Consider the following 21,038-nt stretch of genomic DNA (forward strand, 5'->3'; position numbering starts at 1 on the left):
CATTTGCAGTCCAGGAATACTGAAGAGCAAAGGCAGCCCGAACGGTGGCTTGAAGATTTAAAGATGGAAGATGGTATTATTCATCATTTCAATACCGGAATTTTGTTATGCGTTGAGGAGCATCAAAGGCGCGTGTGATTATTGTTATTTTAACATCGATTCGCGGATGAAGACTGATAATTGAACATCTATTCAAATATGGACAGAGTTGAACATGAGTCCTGTGATTATATTTTCCCAAATATTTCCCAAATCGAACATCCATTTAAAATAAAGCCATAGTATAAGTAATGGGATAAAACGGATATTTTAAGAGGACCCCCATATCGTTATCGTCAAAGTATGTTTTGACGCAATTCACAAAGGGAAGGCGAGAGTGCGAAGAAGAGGTGCGGAAATAGTCATGTCGTAAAAATGCTGTAAAAAGGAATGGAAGTTTGAGAAGAGAACGGACTCAACTGAAGGTGAACTCAAACAAAGGTATTCCTCCGTGGCGGAGCACAAATTCAAGTGGGTGTCTTCTGTTTAACATCCTAATGCCCCTGATGCCACTCAGGCAGTTCTGAGTAAATGAAACGCCAGCGCAGAATGATTCACCACCTTCGGTTGAGAATGTAACCTAGATATATTTATGGTATCAAATCATTGGCTATGTCCGAAATAAGTGCTCAGAAAATTGTAAATCATGCTTCCGGTGCGCTTCGATTGTGTTGAAATCGAGCAATAATTTAAAGGTACCGTGTCTCAAATTAATTTACAGACAATATTTTTACTTATCAAGTGTTTGTTAACGAGGAAATGGGCACAAAGTATGGACAGAATTAAACATAACACCATGGAAATATTTTCGAGACTGGCGACATAGCCATTATGGTTCCTTCATGAAACACTGTAATATTACTGGCAACACAATAACATATATCTTCAAGTGATACATGATTTCTAAAACACCTTATAAACACCTGATTTGCAATATTGCTATCAGAATGTCTTCATTTATTTAATACTGCGCTTTAAGTACGCAATTAGCCTGGTGGCAAAGATTTGAAACCTACTATGTGAAACCTTCAATTACAAAACAATAGAAAATAGCATGAAACAAATGTACATCAAATATCACTTAAAATATCCCACCGAGTCTATTCATCTTCCTTCTCCGTTGAAGAGATTGCCATCCCAGAGGCTTTACATGGGATTGAATTGAAAACAATGCTACCATCTGCAATAATAATTGATCTATATTGCAATATGCAAAATCTCGCGGTGTTGTAGTAATTTATTACCACCATGAATGATCAATTAGTCATTTAAAATCCTCTCATTTTCCGTCATCTCCGCGTGGAATTGGTTGCATAGGTGGCGAGATTATACAGCGTGGACTTTAGGTTTCACTAGGTGGTGATGTTCCGATCTTGCACTGTCAAATAGCGATCTTTATCACTTCTTAAATGAACGATTAATAAGCTGCGTGACTCGGTTGATCGAGCAGAATCTCCTCTTTCTCGATCACGATTTCGGTTAGCAATGAGTATATCCCATGTCAATCACGGCTCATCGTTGTACGTCTCGGTTAATGCCAATTGAGTCTCTAGTTGGTCGGTCGTGACTGTAATCAATCACGAACAATTCGTTGGATAGAAGATCTCTACTTGGAATGAATAGAAAATATTTTCAATGTCACGTTTGAGATTGGGCATATAACTGCCCATCTTATAAAATTTATTTGTGCATATTTAGCACTTCAGAAGAATTATTATAATTTCAAAATTAATGGGAATGGTCTCATTTCTGGGCTAAGGAAATAAATCATGTGCATTATTATTTGCAACAACTAATCGATATATGTTACATTATTCGCAATCTCTGGTACAGCCATTTCCCAGTAAATTTAGAACTAATTGGTGACAAGGTCAAACTAATATCTTTCTCAAGTCCGATTCTGTTTATGAATGAAAATACCTAACATGTGAGTGAAAATTACAGCTGGCGTGAAAAGTGATATATCCGAAGACGGAAGCTGCGCTTTTCTCATAATTCGTAAGTTTCATAAAGAGTTTAAATTCCAGAAATAAATCAAGTAATTTTCTCCTACTAGGCCAAATACGCGGTCCATAAGTAACTTTGAATTTCAAAACTTCTTAGAGGTTGATTGAATGAAGAATATATAGCCGTTGCAATTCCAAAATAATTCATAATAAATTAGGAAATGAAGAGGAACTGGAATATTTTTTGCACAGGAGGTCTTGTGTTATAATATTGATATCCAATGAGATTATTGTTATTTAAGACGAGAAGTGTAAAGAAAACGAATCCCTGTGATTGCAATACAAACTCTGAAAAGCTCGATCCCTTTCCGTTCAAGCTGACATCGTTCCTCCTAAAAAGACTCGACGGATCCTTTCGAGTGAATTCGAAAGTTTTAGATGCAATGAGGTAATTCAAAAATTATATATCTTTATATTTATAATATATTTATAATATATTTGCAAATGAAAATGTGTTAATAATGTTGAAAATGTGTCACTGATGTTGAAACTGTGTGATTAGCTCCATCTTAAGATGATAGGCGAGATCATGTTAGTAAAATGAGAGATATTAAGTGTAGAACAGATAAATTTCGGACGTCATTTTCGAACGTTAAGGGATAAAAATAGCGTTGTCCGTCCGCTCTAGGGGGAAAAGGATTTCTGGTCAAAATTAGTCTGGTTTGTAATCAGTACCTGTCAAACACCCTAGGGGTGGCTTGCATGGTACTAAATAATAAAACACATTGGTGTAAAAGAATACACTGAGGAAGTTTTGAAATGTTTATTTCTATTAGGAAAAATATCCTCAAACAACGACGGTGGTATATAAAAAATTTCTGAAAAGGTATTTTACATAAGTTTTAATTTTTTAATGCCTTGCAAGCCACCGCTGGGGTGTGTGGCAGGGGATCGGCATCTAATAGGGTTTTTGGGGGATTAAAAGTTAGTAGGCACTGCTATGAACTAGCAGTACGTGCACCAGATCCACGTAAAACATGAGAAAATGAATCTTTTGTGCAGCAAGACTACTGGCGAGAATCCAGTCCTGTTTCTGAACGCTGCAAAATTTTAAAAACCTTGCAAGCAAAAAAAATCAGAACTTAATTTTATTTTTTTAAGCAAGACTTTTTTTTATCAAAGAAGACGCTTGATGGCCATACGAACAAAAACTTGCTGTTTTACTTGTAGCTTTGAGAAATGAATTATGAGTCAATGGTGAATATATTATTTTTCATATTTGTTGATGCCAGAGAAGGATAGTAATTTCACAGTCTAAAAATTATTCGCCTTGACCAGAATTCGAACTCAATTTTTTTTCGATTGGTGTGATATGTGGTTAAAGACCACAGAATACCAAAGAAAGAGGTTGTGGACCGTATATCGAAGGGATTCGGATTCGACTTCCGGCCTAGGCGGATGATTTTTATATTGTTAAATTCCTGCATTTTCAATACATATCAGCGGATGACTTCGTTCAAGTAATAGATGTTAATCCCGCATATCTTTAAACAAAGAAAGGGAATTATGTACTATCTTAATACACAACTAAGGCGATCGAAGGCATATACTCCTCCAGGCGCGTATTTGATTTTGGGACTCGCACAATGAATCATGAATCTATATCCTCCACATCTTCTGTCGAGGTCATTGCAAATTTCCAAACATGATTTCTCATAGATACTAATTTGTCTGTTTTAGAATATAAAACAATGATGCTTACTTCATGACAGTTTGAAAATATAGACAACGATTATATTAAGATGTAACTGCAAGAAGATACGTGATATTGGCACGTGTATATTAAAAATCCTTCTCAACAATCACCTCTGTCAATGTCACTAGAATGAATAAATTAACTGCAATTTGCTCTCAGGAACTTTTCTTGGTAGTAGCGGAGACTACTGACCACTGAGGTCATTATATCATAGGTGGACAATTTGGCGAGGGTACTATTTTCAGGGAATGGGAAAAGGGTGGAGAAGCAAACCCTGCTGGCGTCGGTATTACCTTACTTTTAATGATAGGCACAGGGTTAAACAATTTTGACGTTTCATCCGACTGATGGCAGCACTTGAGTGAAGTCACTTGAAGTGCTCTCCACAAGTACCATGTGGAAAGTACAGGGATCCGGGTATCACAAAAAATTTCCAACAATAACGGGACTCAAACCCGGGCGCTTAGGGTTAGAAGCAAGTATACTAGTCACCGCACCCAATTTTCCTTGGTCGAGCCATTTTTAATTCATCACTAGTTGATAGGGATGGTACTTCATTGAAAAGCTGATGAACAGAGATTCTTCAAATACATTTGAAAAGTATTTCATTAAATTTAGGTTTTCATCCCGGTCATTGATTGACGTGTTTACCCCTCATATTCTCCTACAGTTTCCCAGGAAATTCGGTCCCAGGAATTCACAGAGATTTGGCAGAGATGACCGGGTTAACCAAAGACATCCCCCTAAATAGAAACCATGGCCCATTGGACTGTAGTGGACCGATATTCTCACTAGATCAGCCCACAGCTGTAGGAAAATGATTTATATTAATACAGTATATGACCATCCATGTTTCGAGTATCAGATCTTCCTGGGGTACCACAGGTGGCACAGGGAAAGGAACTGGCCCCTCTAACCTGAAATGTGAATTTCAAATGCTTCATGTGTCTTCGTATTCGATGAACTGTTCCATATCAACTGTCATATTCTTAGAGCTGATTTATGTCGTTTTAGCACCAAGCAATACATGTCGGAAAAAGCGAGATATACGCGTATGAACCCTCGATAAAAAATTAAAATGACTTTTGCGGCAATAAAATCAATTACGTCTGGTAAAATCAGCAGAACAAACATTCACTTTATCCGCGAGACATTCTAGGGCAGTTTTTATTGAAGTCAGTTGTGGTGAAACTGGCAAGATACGATCTACCACGACATTCATTCATGGTCAGTCGATTATGATTGACTCGTTCGAGTGAATGCCTCTGAGCTCAAAGTAATTATCGACTTGACACGTATTCATCGCCGGTGATAGGTGAGAAAATATGAGAACGGGTAATTAGCGATTTTCTTCGGGCGCGAAAGGCAGAAGAAAAACAATCGGGTGACGTTTTTCTCGTCGTGAACACTGAAAGCAAAACAGTCGATCTCTCTCTCTCCATACATTTTTAGGCTAGAAGTAGGAGCATTAAAATCGCTTCATGAACATGGTGGAATCAACTCCACTTGACCGCAACCTGATTTAGGTAGTTCTGAAGTAATTCTGATGAATCTATGTGTTGACTTGGCCTTAAATTCTTAGTCCAAATTGTGGCAACTAGACTAGAGGATTACGATGCGTAGGTATAGAGGATAATTGAGGAAATAAGCCTGGCAGTGGCAAAGACTTTCGGTGAAGTTTTAAGCATGGTGAGAAGCGAAAGGTAGGTGGTAGGTGAGGTCAAAAGAAGGCAGCAAAATCCGGTGGAGGAAATATTGAGAGTGAGACGCTAAAAGTCGTAACGGTAAGGAAAATTTTAGTATGGCGGGGTAGAGGAAGGAAGAAAATTGGCTTTAATGACTACAAAAATGTATCGTACATAGAAGGTACGAAAGTGTGAATTGATATGCATAGGGAAAAAGGTGGAAATCCTTACGATGCGTACTACCTACGGGGAGTGCACTGCAGCGTGTAATTCGACGTTGATTAAAAATACAATTTATCAGTTACCAATAGTTGTTAGGGGGTGGTAGTCAAGGGGTATAGTGCTCGCATCCTAACCGGAGGGCTCGGGTGGGAATTACGGGGACGCCTCTAGGCACCCCCATGATGTATGATTTTTCTGGAGCCGGATCTGCCAGGGCAGCACAGGAAAAGGAACTGGCCTAGAAGGACCATGATGCATGAATTTCAAATGTCGTTGAGCTCAGTAATCTACCATACGTTGAGCTCGGTGTCAGCCACCTAAACCTATTGAGCCAAACTTCGGGTTGATGAGTGCGTGTTTTTAAAATAGCTGTTTGGAATTTTTCAAAAACTACTCTTATAGTAAGCGGATTAATTTTGAGTTAAGTTATTATTAGTAGAAGGCTATGTTCCCTAATTCTTCCTAAGCGAATGATTTTAATGTTTACCGACGTGTGCTCACAAAACTAATTTTATTTAAACCCGTCCAAAGTGTATGGCTTAGCGCAGTAACGTCATTCACAGTTTCACGTTTGTTAAACCTTGTTTTATCATTTGTTAGTTGGGTTGCTGTAGGTTTTGCGCGGTTTCTGACAATAGTCACGCACCCTTATGTACTCCGAAAAGATAATGCGTCTCATACATGAAGCACTTTTCATTCCAATACTATTCCCTTCTTCGACACAAACTTCCTTCTCCCTTTCACGTATACTCTAGAAGTCTCCTTCTCCATCTTACTTGGTTCCCCAACATTACTCTTAGCACTCAACATCTTATAAAATGTATTACTTTGGATTTTTAATACGGATAAATTTCAATGCTATCCATTGATGTAGCACTTAACTGGCTTTTTAAGGTAGAGCTTACTACCTTGATCAAAAATTTCCCGGAATTTATTCAGAAAATTAAAAATACAAGTTTATTCATCTAAATCTATATTGTCCCCTTCAAAGTAATCCCCATCGACTGCAACACACTTATGCCAGCGCTTGATCCAATCCTCGAAACATTTTTTATATTCGGTTTTCGGTATGTCCATCAGTGCTTCCTGCGATTTTTCCATTACTTCCTCTCGGCTGCTAAAACGCGTTCCCCGTAATGGTTTTTTTAACTCGATTGAACAGAAAGAAGTCACAGGGAGCCAAATCAGGTGAATTCGGTGGCTGTTGGATGGTATTTGTTGCATTTTTCGTCAAAAAATTACGAATAATGATAGCACTGTGCGACGGTGCGTTATCATGGTGCAAAATCCACGAGTTTTCTGCCCACATTTCTGGTCTCTTTCGGCGAATTGCTTCACGCAAACGTCTCATAACGCCCAAATAATACTCTTTGTTTACTGTCTGGCCTTCTGGCAAAAATTCATGATGCACTACACCGTTGTAATCCATGAAAACCGTCAGCATTGCCTTCTTTTTTGACTGAAAACGACGTGGTTTTTTTGGTCTCGGCTCATTTGGTGAACGCCATTCACTTGCCTGATGTCTGGATTGCGTGTCGTACTCATAAACCCACGTCTCGTCTCCAGTAATGATCCTTTTGATGAATGTGGGATCGGATTCAGCCTCGCAAATCATGTCTTTTGCGACGTCAACACGGTCTCTTTTTTGCATGAAATTGAGGTCTTTTGGCACCAACTTTGCTGCTACACGACGGAAACCCAAATCATTAACCACAATGTCTTGGGCGGATCCATAGGCAATGTTCAAGTCCTCCGCTATTTCTCTGATGGTTAATTTGCGGTTATTGACCAACATTTCTTTTACTTTATCAATTTTTTCACCGACTTTCGATGTGGATGGTCTGCCACTGCGTTCATCATCTTCGATTGACTCACGACCACTTCTGAACCGCTCGTGCCACTGGTAAACGACCGTTTTTTTTTAGAGAATCGTTGCCGAAACACTTTTCCAACATTTCCAACGTCCGTGCGCCACTAAATCCGTTTTTTACGCAAAATTTAATACAAGTTCGTTGTTGCAAATTTAAATCCATTTCTGCAATTGTAAAAAATCGCCAACACACACAGAGATAGATGTCTCTTGGCTACGTAACTTTTGCAAATGTCAAGTTATGACACTAAGATTTAAGCGGAATATCAACAACAGATGTACCAATTTAACAAAAAAAACAGAACTCAAATCGGAACGATGGGAGCGCCACACGGTGGTTATTCCGGGAACCTTTTAATCAAGGTAGTATGTTTAAAACAAACTGTGGAATCAATAGTACGCATTTGAATATAGGCATGGAAAAATACTAAAACATTATTTTCATTTGCGTTATGAAACAAGAGCGTAAAGACCGAGATTAGGTTTGCCAAATTAACGATTAATCAGAAACTAACCTAATTATATCCTTATCTTCAAGGATACAGGTTTGACGAAAATATTTATGAGGTGATCTTAATCATTCTTATTCTAAAATAAAGAAATACCCATGGAAAAAATATATTTTCTGAATAATGTGTGCTAACGTGTTTGGCTCAGTACAATTTTGTGTTATTTATAATGTCAAATAATGTTAACTTTACCAGTTGATGACTTCAATTCATTTCAAATTCAAGTTTGAGATCTCCGCAGGACGGGCACCTCATTGTCATGCCGACCTGAATTCTGAGCAGATATGAAGCAGGAAACATTCTTCCTTTCCCGTCGAAATATTTCCTCGACTCTTGTTGTTTTCCTTGAGATCCCGCGGCGGTGGAAGCACGCGAAAGATTTTTTAATCCATGATTCATCCTACAGAGAAATAGAACAGACGAACCCGCATGAAGTTTCATCGACGCTATACCCCGCTGGCTGGCAAGGAAGTGTTTTGTGGTTTGCGTAATGGCACCAGTCCTAAAAACATAATAGAAAAAGCTATTCAGTAAAAATTCTGCATTATATGGAAATTGGTATTGATTTGCATTTTGCAGTTTTGGTTTAAGTAGAAATGAGCTTTCCATTTCGTTACCTCATCATTGAATGTATTTTAATGAAAATATACCGATCTCCATTTCTTGACTGATCCGAAATATTGTCTAAAAATTGACAGAGTAGCCCAATATCATTTTGGGTCAATGATTACCTATTTACGATTATTTATTAGGAAATAACTCTCCTGCTGCTGTTTATAAGGGATTTATTTTGATGTTATACACTAAAACAAGTCGGGGCCTTATACATACTCTTGTAGCACTCCGAATGTCACTTTTGTACAATTTGAACTCAATGCCATCGATGTCTACTATTGGCTCATGGTGATATGAGAGAATCTTTTTCTCAATATTATTGTTTTAGATTATGTGTCTACATCTACGTGACTCCCTATGAACCGCCCAGGAGGCGTGTGCTACGTCACTAGCCTTCAGCAGCTAAATGAATGATTTTCGAGGTTATTATTTCACAGCTAGAACCATCTGCTTTGTTTTTTCCTTGTTAAGCTTTATTTTTTGTGATCGTGAATCGTACGAGGAAATAAAACGTCCCTGAATGTGTTGGTGCACTGCAGTATACGTTGCTAATTCTATCAATCTGCCGATATAAATTGATTTATTCGTTGTCATAGTTAAATTGAGTGTCCTGTACAATTATTATAGCCTTAGCATCACCTTCTCCCTTCATTTTTGGAACGATTCCCATCCAAGTTTCTTCTATTAACCGCGTTTCGATTGCTTTCTTATTATTATATTTCCTTGCAAAACTAGTCACCCTTATTTGTATCTCTTCCAACAACTCTTTCTTCGACCGGTCCGAGCAATTATTTGGTATGTATCAGCACATCAGGTATTGAAGTGTAAGAATGTACGACAGCATGTAAATGTTGTTAGGGGATTTAAGGCATAATTTAATTGGATGAACAGTCTTTAACAAAGGTGATATATGAAAGTTTATAGCAAGGAATTAAATGGGGATTTTCATCAAGATTGTTGAAGAATGAATGCATGGAGCATAGTTTTGTACGACTTGGAAACTTAGTAGGTACATATTTGATGCAGAGAAGAAACATTGGGTGTGGCCTTTTGAAGTGAGGGTGAGGAGGAGACTGAAGAAAAGGAAAGCAGGCAAGGTACTAGACATGTTGGGGAAGGAGAGGAAGTTGTTGGGAAAAATTCATTGAAGGTGGAAAAGTTGGATTCACAAGATTCTGAGTGGCCATGGAATGGTCATATTGTAGAGAGAGAAGGAGAGGTGAGAGAGAGGAGAGAAAGTTGGGTATGCGAGGTAGAGGCAGGGAGATATTAGACGCCTTCGACTGAATGATGAAAGGTAGAAGATATGTGGAGTCCCATTCCAGTGAAAGAAACTTTTAAAAGAAATTTTTTCGTCTTAAGTGTGGACGAAGGTACCAATTGATTTAACTCCAAAAGTTGGATCGTGCATTTTACGAGGTTTTCAAATGGTCAAAGAATCTTCAATGATAACACTAACTTTACTAAATAAGTAATTCTTTTCATTTATTACAATGGCAATAAGTTCGTCGCATTTAATTCATAAATTTGCTGAAATAATAATTTAGTCAAAATATGTGAAAGCGGATGGTTTTAAATTCGCGCTGACCATTAAATATAGGGATAATCCGTCAACGGTAACAGTGGTTGTGTGAATTATTAATTATGGAGGTGTCCTAACGTTGACAAATCGTGCAGGGATTTGAAAAATAACAGCAGAATCATCATGCATTATCATTCCAACAGTTGCATATCTCTGAGAGTGCTGACCGAATTTGGCCACTGATTGGTTGATTAGATGAAATAAAATTACATAATCCCAATATTTTCGAGCGGGATTCTGAACGAAAACTTGAACGGTAAGTGAGCGTGAAATCAAATTGAACATGGCCGATATCATGACGTCAGTTACATTTAAGCTTTTTCTAGACAATATTTTGAACAAAATTTGGAGAAAAATTTGATCGTGTGAAACTGGATTTAGTCCCTGGATCTCGCAAAAACCTATACAGATGGACTCATGATAAGCAGTGTTTTTTTCAGAAGCCAACAGGGAGATGCTGACAATTAGGCTTTTGAAGAAAATAACTGCTTTTATTTTACCCGGATCAAGAAGCTAAATCCATGCTATCCGAGGAAAATGAACTCCGTAAGCGGGGGCCGTCATTAATGGGTTTCGGGAACATGGATCCGGTGGTTTTCCACAATCTTGGGTTGAGTTTATGCCTCTTCCACATCCTCCAGGAGGCTCCCGGAATTCGGCAATTACTTTGAATTTCTCTTGCCTCTCGGTTTAAGGCCTTTTTCTTCCCGCATAAAAGAATCGCAATACTACATCCTATTCTCTTTTTATACTAAATACCCCCATACCACTGGTCATGTGGCGGGTGTGGTAGGACACCAGCCATGCATTCAGAAATATTAATTCATATATGCATTTGAAAACATAATTGCTTTTGTACTAACTCACTCGTTAGCTGGACTAACTAGGGAACTTAGTTCATTCACCTATATCAAGTTGAGGACGACTCCTAAAAACAATTACTTTACACTATCTTGAAATCTGTTACAATGGCGAGGGGTGTAACAGTATCAGCCATATATGCGGAAACATTCAGTTCCTACATGCGTTTGAATAATATTAGCTAATATACAAAGACACTCGTGCACATAGTATGCAAGGAACCAGTATATTCATTTACACCATGGAGTTATTAGCGAGTATGACTGAACCATTACATTTTAGTGTAAGTCTAAGGTTATTTTAAGTTAATTATTTCGGGCACGGCTTCGATTCGATTGCGTATCGCGCGAGGAAAGAATGAGTCTGCCCGTGACGGTGACTCTCTTATATAAACCCGTTGGTCGGGAATACTGATATAATTTGGTACCATATTAATTTGGCCCCTACGTGCCCCAACGAAACTCATGAGTCCAGAGCTTTTCTAAAAATCTAAGTCCTGCGTGCTTTCTTGGTGAATAAGGGGCTCCAAACCTAATACCTCCAGCATACCCATCATGCTTACTCTCTTCTCGTAGCAATCTTTACCAAAATCCGAGTGGATTTTTTTCAGATTTCTCACCAGTTCAATAATTACCTTCTCCTCCCCATAGATCCCAATCGCTTGCCGCGTCTTCTAAATGTGGCCTGACTAAAGCCAAGAAATATCTCTCTTCCTCACCTTTTCATTTCTAATGCTGTTCCGGTCGATCATCTAAAACATTTCAGTAATTGCCCCAACAAGAGGTTCATTTATTTTCTCGTTTTTAAACTGTCTCGCCCGCCAAGAGTTTTACCAAGAATGAGTGTTATTTGCGATATGCTGGGAAAGTCGTGTATTCCGTTCCGGAGAGACATCGAGTGGTGCGGGTAGTCTTTCACCCTCCACGGGCGGCTGGCAGGGTTGGCGTCCGATTCGAGGCCGCGGGGTGGTCGCGGGCTTCCCGACCGGAAACCGTCTCGCCCTCCCTCCCTTTATCTCGCGTCCCAACTCTCGCCTCCGCTCACTACCTCCCTGCCTCGCCTCCCTGTCCCACCCCCTCCACTCTTCCCGGGAGCTGAATGCATTCCGAGTAATCTCTCTCTCCGCGGATTTCCCGGGAGGAAAAAGTCACACGATCTGAACTCGTGACGCCGACGGTCGTGCAAGAGGCGGGTCTCGATTTACTTTCCGATCTGCGATTCCCTCCGTTGACGGCATTGACGCGTCCTCACCTTTGCCGCCCTATTCCACTCCGACTTATGCGGGAAACTGGCGTAATTACGCGAGGCATGCGTAGCCAAGGAGTTCGTTTTACCGGCGAGACAAAATTGACAAAGAAAAGGAAAAAATTCCGCAGAATGTAAACACATTCCGCAGTTCGTTGAGCTCATAATGAGTGTCGAGACAAAGTTTCCGAGGAAAAGTGTAAGGCGAGTTGAGGAAAAGACACCTGTTTTTTCTTTCTTTAGAGTTGAGGAAAATCGTAATTGCTAGAGGATTGTATTCGCCGAAATGCGCGTAACCCCACACAACAAGCGTATAATCGAATATAATGATAGTTTCCGACACCCAAAGCGGTTTACGAGTATTTTGGAGTTAGGGAAAAACGTACGCTCAGAAAGACTATATTCCTTGAACTATTCATGGCCTCATACAATGGCGTATATTATTATTGGTATTCTACTGGCGAAGGCATGTTTTGGATGCATACAGCCTATTAAACAGTACAACGATACATTTCTTTGCCTCTTTCAGCAGAACACTGCCTGACATCCGAGACTACAGTAAGTCCTTCAATATCCGGATACTTTCTTCCTCCCTTCATTCTGCCCAGCATACTTATCCTGTTTCTAACCATTTCGCGCTTCCCTTGCGTTCTCTCCTCTATTGCAGACTTCAACATCACATTGCCAATCAGAATGCTTTGCATCCATTTGCAATCCTCCTATGGATTTCTCCCTACAATCCCCTCTCATCTCATAGTATGCCATGCATCAGCGACAGCAAAGTTATAGTAGTATAAAATAAAACCAAGCTCACGAAACTGACTAAGGAAAGGCGTGAAATATATGTATTCATCTTATGAAATTTAAATGGGTCATCAGGTTTTATTTAAACCTAAACCGCAAACACCCAGGTCGAAATCCCTCAGGGCTGACAATTAACACTCGTAGAAAATGTTTTTAAATATTACACGTGACGGAAAGCTCATTCCATATAAATTTAGATGCGATATCAAGGAATCAGGATGACACAACAGAGAATTCTGAGCGGCGTCAAGGAGGGAAAGAAAAATTCACTCAAATTTCAAAAATAGTTTACGTAATCCCGAAATTCTATTGAAGCTGCCAGAATTCAAATTCGCAAAATATTAAGTAATAAAGAAAAATATTATCTGGAAAGCCGTAAGACTCTTTAAAAGCAAAATGATTCTCTAACATTTAGAGGATCGTACATTAATCTGTTGGTCTTGTGTCTGGAAACTGCAATGAAAACATCCAACTGTAAAGGCGGGGAATGGAGATATTGTTACAGACAGCATCACCAACGCTAATATTCTGAATGATTTCTCACACGACGCAGAACGTATGCAGTAATAAGTTTGGTGCGGAAGGTGGTTCTTCCACACATGAATATCTCATTAGTGACCCGTAATTGTCCCAGGAGGAAATAGAAAAACAGGCTCGTAATACAAATACAAACAAATCCCAGGCCGGGAAGAAATACCCACTAGAATCCTTAAAGAATTTGCGGAAGACAATGCACTTTATTTAAAAACATTATTTTGCAAGATTACATAAGAAGGTTCAATACCTCGCATCTGGAGGATACATAGCTCACGTAACCCCCTCTCTGCAAAGACCTTCTCATCAACCCCTCTTCATAGGGAGGGCCCCATTTATTATAGACCGATTACTTGAACGTTCGTATCCCGCAAAAGCTTAGGACATGTCGTTGTGCGCCGTGGTAACGACATTACTAAACTAAACATTACATGGCGTGAACTGGCTCGGGTAAGGTAACAGAAAATGCGGAACGCAAATCGGTCTCTTTTATTCATTACATACTGAATTTGAGTATCGGGAATAAATAAGTGAACGCAGGCATATGGATACGTATTTAGATTCCAAGAAAGTCTTCGACAGGGTCCATTACGAGAAATCGATACAAATAAAGATTCAGGTGCATTAACTACGATATCTAAGTGTAAAATATTTCCCTACGCATTCGAGATGATGGGATAATGGCACTGGAACACCGCTAGATGAAATGTAGTGATATCAAAGGTGAGAATGTTGAAAAATAAAACTTTTTGAAAATATAAATTGCCACTTTCATTATCTGAGTGGAAACTTTTCATATCACCCTCGTATTTGACATTATGCTAGTAATCTATGGTCATAATTACAAAATGTAAATCCACCGTATATTTAAAAATAAATCGTGAACGAAAACCATTAATTGATCATTATTTCGTATTTTGTGGTATTTACGTCCGCAAAGTGTAGTTTATTTGTACAGGTATTGATTGTTTCCTTCCTTACCCTTCAGTGACAACTTAAATTTGCCTTCTTGATGATAAAAATGTTTAGATGCATTCGATTTAAAACTCGCGCAAAATTAAACCTGGATTATTATACACATAAATAATAAAACTCTCCCCGAAGGATTCTATACACTCGCCGCTGATTTTATACGCAACGATACGGTATTCAGATACCATCGAGCATTCTTCCTTTTTGTAACAATTTTTGACTAATTTATGGGATGATCGTGGAAACTTTCGTTAGTTTTTTTTATTAGTTCTCAGTAATGTCTTTTCCTTAATCGCTACATCACTAATGCCTTCCAGTCTTCATCACATGTGGCAAACAGGTTTCGTTTGTATTCTATTTTGAACACGAGGAGCGGAATAGTCTGGATGGCGCCACGGGCACTCTTCCTCCTGAGTAACCCCGTAAAGCGCGGGACAAATACCGATCCGCCCCAATACTTTCTCCTAATTTCCCACGGGGATTAAGGGTAGTTTCACTTTCAGTACTAAAATAAGAACAGAAATTGGGATATTTCGAACCGCATCGTGCAAAAGGTAGAACTGAAATCAATCTCTACTTTGATTTTTTATTCTCATCGCTGAGATCTGAAATAAGCACTGAGATTAAACATGTGCCCAAACCGTAAAATAAAGTTTTCCATGGTAATCTAGACAGATGAAGGCACAAGCCAATCACGTTATATCCTCGGAATATTTGAGCAATGATTCAGATTGCTACGAGGAATGGGGCTTAGACTAAACTCATAAAGAATGTAAAATAATGACATTTCAGGGAAAATGATATTTAAAACTCAATAGAGTAAGCAAAACCGACTAGAAATCATGTAATTTATCAAATATGCAAACCAGAGTCGTTTTACACATTTGGCTAGGGATCTACTAGGGAGGATCAAATGAAAACCTTGAAACTTACATATTTTCATCTCGCAATTTCTTCAATTCAAAAGATTCTCAGTTACATTATTTTCATATGTTCTCTCCGTGCAATAGAAATATTCCAGCACATGGAAAGGTTACGATAACTCTGGAAATACCATGGCTTTAACTGCTACTAAGACCAGTGGTGTAATACTTGGTGTGCCTGACCTAGTCACGGGGAGTCTCTAAGAGAAGTAATGCTGGTTGCAAACTGCATAGTTCACATGTAAACTTGTTGGAGTAACAGAGATGAATCACCAACTTTAATTGATTGATGAATTTTCATGTATTTCTTCTTAGCAACTCAACAAACAAATGTTCAAGCCATGCCTATCACTATTGTCGATTACTATAATTGTGGAACATCATTTTGAAATTTTAATCCACTTTCAAGGGTTTCACTTGATTCAACCTCGTATAAACATTGGTCAGGAATTGATTATTGTAAATACCCACTGTCCGCAAATATTACTCAAATAATGATAAATGCACTAGTCAAACCAGAGTATAGTAAACATTTTCAGTGTTGGAGTCTATTAATTCAATTATCTTTATAGTAGGAGCAGGGAAAATGAGAAAATTAGGGAAGTCATTGCACGTGGGGGTACATAGTATCTCCGGATCAGTGCCGGTACGAGGTATGTTCCTTAAGTATCCAGTCAATCAATATTTTGAGAAAAATGGCCTACCTAAAACAATTAGGCCATAGTCCCCTTCAAAATACTCTCATTGGGACCTCACACACTTATCCTATTGCCTCTTCCACTATTCAAAACAATCGGCAAGGTAATTTTTTCGGAATAGTCATCAGCTGCCTCGTCTCATTCTCTTTTATCTCGTCAACGTTAAGAATTTCGTGCTGCAGTTGCAGGGAACTTGCTCCAAGCGGCAAACGATAACCTAGATTTCGTAAAAAAAAGTCATTGCTGGAAATAAGTCATGGTTCTATGGTTATGACTCAGAAACAAAAGCCAAGTCTTCCCAACCGTCGGTCGACGAGATAAAGTTGAATGCAGCTGATGACCATTCCGAAAAAGGACTTCGCCGATTGCTTTGAAACGTGATAGAGACGCTGGGATACATGTGCGAGGTCCCAAGGGGATTCGCGAAGGGACTAAGACCTCATTGCTCTAGTGAGACTATTTCTCTCAAAATATTGCATGGCTGGATAGTTTCCAGACACCCCTCGTATATTACGTGCGACCATTGAAGAACACTTTGCCTATCTACATAGCCCCTTGCTCAATTAACGCTAATTCAACGTTTACGTCTGAAGCAAGCTGTTCATCATCGTCAGCATTCCAAGCACGCGCTAGAGAAGTCCGTTTGGAGGGAGCGCTCTCCGCGCCGAGTTACAGTGGGGTGCACGAAGCCGCCCGAATCGGGTTTCCCCTGAGTTTATTGCGTTATTCGTTGCCAGCAGTCCGGGTCACCTTCGACACCGCGACTCGCGAGCGAGGGATGCTGGGGAAATTGTCGCTAGCGAGAGATGGAACACGAGGACTGTGAGACCTTCGTTCAATTACACGACCCATTGACAGTGAGACCAGGATATCCCGGGACGCCTGCCTCCTAATGTTCTGGTGCACCATTTAAAAAACTCATGGGAGAATTAAAGAAAAAAATAATGATATTTTATTGCTAATGGTGCAATGAAATATGTTGCGAAATGTAATTAATACGACAGCCTATCCGGCTTTTTTTCTTAATGATGACACTTTATTTTACGACAGAAGGATTGTTACATATTTTTTATGCAAGGTTTTAATTTTTTTAAATATTATATAAGTCCTTGTCGCAGGTCTTGTATAACATTTCTGCCATTGAAAAATATATTCACGATAATAAGACCCCTGGGAATATATCGTAATACTAATATGAAGTTGAGTTTTAGTACGTGGTTCAGATATATGGTTGTTCAGGCAAGAGATTGGAGGTATTTAAGATTTGGATGCGTAGAAGAATGAAACAAACAACATGGGCAGAAAGGAGGATGCGTGGAGATGAGTTGTTGAAATATGTAGTACAGGGTATAAGGATATAAATTGCCATGTTATACAGGGCTTAGGAATACAATGGTGTGAGGTTTCAGGGTCCATAGAAACCTAACCCAAATCGATAGACTAAAACTAATAAATAATAAAAAAAATTCTATCATTATGGTGATTTAAATTGAGTCAAGCAATATTTCATTCATCTGAATTAAGGGAGCTCAATGAAAGAAACTCCTCTAAATTGAGCTAAATATATGGTGGAAAATAGTATCCAACCAACGAGTCAATAAAGTGGATCCGTTTAATAATTACCTACATATATATCAGTGTTTTTCATTGTTTTGTTTCCTGATTTGCATTAAAGTTAGGATATAATCTTTATACTTTCATTGAAAATTTAATTTTTTCAAGAGCAAGTATTATTTCTTCGATTCATTAAATCAGATGAGACAAGGTTGCATTTTCATTTCACATGGTGAATGGTGTGCTTTTTCCTGTCTTGGAAAAATTAGAATAGTAAAGTTAAATATTAATATTAAATATTAAGAGCTATTGTAAAAATTTTGCTTTTATGCAGAGAGAAGTTTAAGATAAGATCAGACCTACATGTATGTAATGGGTGAATAAATGGGTCCAAGATGTGTCATAAGAAATTTTCTGACATGCTGAATGACATTCTCTGGTTTTGGCTGTAATAATTGGAATTCGACCTTGTTACTTTTACTGTAGGTAAATACATGTTGCGTGGGAGTCTATTGATTTTCTTTTTAATTTTAGAATTCATATCTGCTTAATTGGCAACCTGGGTTAGTAATGAAAGAATTTTTATGAAGGGCGATGTTTGCCTAACATTGATATCAAAGAAAATAGCTACAAAAATGTTGTGAGGGAAATTATGGCAATTCTTAGTGCTCGAATGTTTGGGAAAAAAGCCAAACCGAATTGTAAAATATTCCTAAAACCCAATAATCAGGTATTTTTATGTGTCTATGTCGTTGAAACAGGATTTTGAAAGCAGGAGAATATAATTTTCAAGGTTTTTAATAGATAGAATTTGTTTAAATCTGGTAATACCAGTTTCGAACATATTCGAAAACGGAACCAATGATGGCTAAATTTTTAAAAATGAACCTTCCAATGCAAATATTTCCATTGATTGGCCAGGAAAAATAAAGAATAATTTTTTTGTTCATTTGGTATAACAAATTTAGCCCACTACCACAATCCCTGCTACCAAGAGCTCCCGAGTGAAATCGAAGTTTGATATGTACTTTCCATCATTTCACTTCATGAAGCTACTTCCGCGCAAAGAAATATCGTAATAAGTACTTCTAGGAAAACGCGCTTGCCACTTAACTCGTGGGCGTTCATTCAAACGATGGCACTTCAAGGAAACTCCACACAAATACTCGGAATAGCTTATTGTAACACTTCTTATCTTGATGCTGTAAATTCAAGGATGTTCCTCCTCCCTGTGGAAAAAAACTTTCGTCGAGTCTTCATACGAGCCTCTATTGATGTTGGTGTGGTGTTGTCCATTATTATCACATTGTTGCCAGAGCTATATTGTCATTTAGGTGGATCAATTCTTATCAACAGTCACGCCATCTAACTATGATCTCATCAGAATGATCGTTTAATACAGGTTGAAAGGGATGAAATTAAGTCTACACAAACATTTTTATCGCAGGATTCTTCACTAGGATTCCCCGGTCAAATCCGCACATGTCACGTTTTAATGTTAGATGTGGAGAATCTTGGTCTTTTTTTCGTGATCTTTAGACTGTCGGTCACTGAATGTTATGACTAAATCTCGAGGCCACAACGCAATTTCAACCAAGTGATACAAGCTCTACTTGAAGTCGGTCGGACGCCTGTCTTTGTTAATGATATTATTAAATCAAATCAGTAAAATAAATAAATCCAGCAGCTGATAAATCAACATGAATTAATTTACGCACTCAAGACGACACAGATTATTAGAGGAACTAAGTTCGAAATCACTTATGGAGCGAAGGTTAAATTACAAATTCAATTTCTCGTATGAATTAGAATCAACTATCTTCAGCAAAAAGCAATATTGAAAATAAATTATTAGCTCCATCGTACTAAGAAAAGAGAAATCATGAGTTTAAGATTGGAGAGATCAAGTGTACAACTGACCGATGCAAGACTACGCTATGGGGAAAGTATTTTTTGATTCTAAGTAGTCTAGTATGCTGTAATTATTCCGTCTAACATTTAATTTACATCTACATAATACCCAGCAAGCCGTCGCAAGGATGTGTGCCGGGGCTGGTAGGTCACCAGCCATTCTACATACGAGGGTGGTCTGAAAATTTTCCAACCTAGCAAAGATACAAGACATTTTTTTCTGAAATTTTCTTAGTCGGATTTTTTTCAGACCACCCATGTATATTACCTCTATTTCCTCATGCACCTGGCACCTCGTGATTCATCAAAAGCTGTGTGGGAAGGGGGCTAACGAACCAGTCATATGCCTACATATATATTGGATGTTATTTGAATAATTGTTGCTCAATGCCTTTCAAGATGTCTTTAAGTCTATCCTCCTCTCCTAACTCCCAGTCTGATTTTTTTCTTTTCCAGATTCACTCTAGCATACATTTTTACGACGTACTTTCATCTAGATCTACATAAAACCCCGCAAGTCGCCGCATGTGGCGGGGTGTGTTAGGTCACCAGCCATACATGTATCATCGCAATCATGTTACTTACACACATACGTTAGTCTAATCATGCACTCGAAAAATTGTAATCACACGAAAGAAAGTACTTTTATGCAACACTATTGAATAAAAGGATACGTGCGTTCAAATCATGCTGTAGAGCTGTTACAAATATGGGCCTATTAAGTAAGAAGAATGACATATAAATATGCAGGAAGAAACTTGCAGGATACCGACAAATATATACACTACCAATTCTAATTATCTCCTACGCGGTTGTCGTCAAATCTATCACATGTATGATTTCAAATATCATTAATGTTTCGAGGAAAAAACGACATTTTAAATTTATTCGTTTTATAATAAATCTCCCGGATTTTACGTTGGTGATCGGATTTGCCATAGAAAGTGGGGGTCCTTCCCAATAATGTGGGGGTATAGCTCAGTGGTAGAGCATTCGACTGCAGATCGAGAGGTCACCGGTTCAAACCCGGTTGCCCCCTTAGAATTTTCTTACATGGCAATTGGAATTGAATTTGAAAAAATTGCGTAGTTGTAAATTTTTTGGAAAAGAGTACCACCCCTCCTCCATTTAGTTACAAAGTGAAACAAACAGAAATCGCGAGGGTATATTCCTTTAAATACTTGGGTGCAACAATTACTCACGATCTGTCCTGGGGAAAGCACATACGGGAAATATGCGGTCGTGCTAATAAAAAATTGGGATTTGTAAAAAGAGTGCTGGGTAAATGTGACGAAAAAGTGAAGGAACGATG

General features: G+C 38.5%; 1 non-coding gene across 1 annotated transcript; it reads left to right on the plus strand.

Moving 5' to 3' along the window:
• Positions 1-20,693: 20,693 nt before the first annotated feature.
• Positions 20,694-20,765, plus strand: TRNAC-GCA (transfer RNA cysteine (anticodon GCA)). The gene has a single exon. It is a non-coding gene; the product is annotated as a tRNA-Cys (tRNA).
• Positions 20,766-21,038: the final 273 nt, after the last annotated feature.

Source organism: Hetaerina americana, unplaced genomic scaffold (assembly GCF_022747635.1).
Source record: "Hetaerina americana unplaced genomic scaffold, ioHetAmer1.1.p SCAF_4, whole genome shotgun sequence".
Classification (NCBI taxonomy): Eukaryota; Metazoa; Arthropoda; class Insecta; order Odonata; family Calopterygidae; genus Hetaerina; species Hetaerina americana.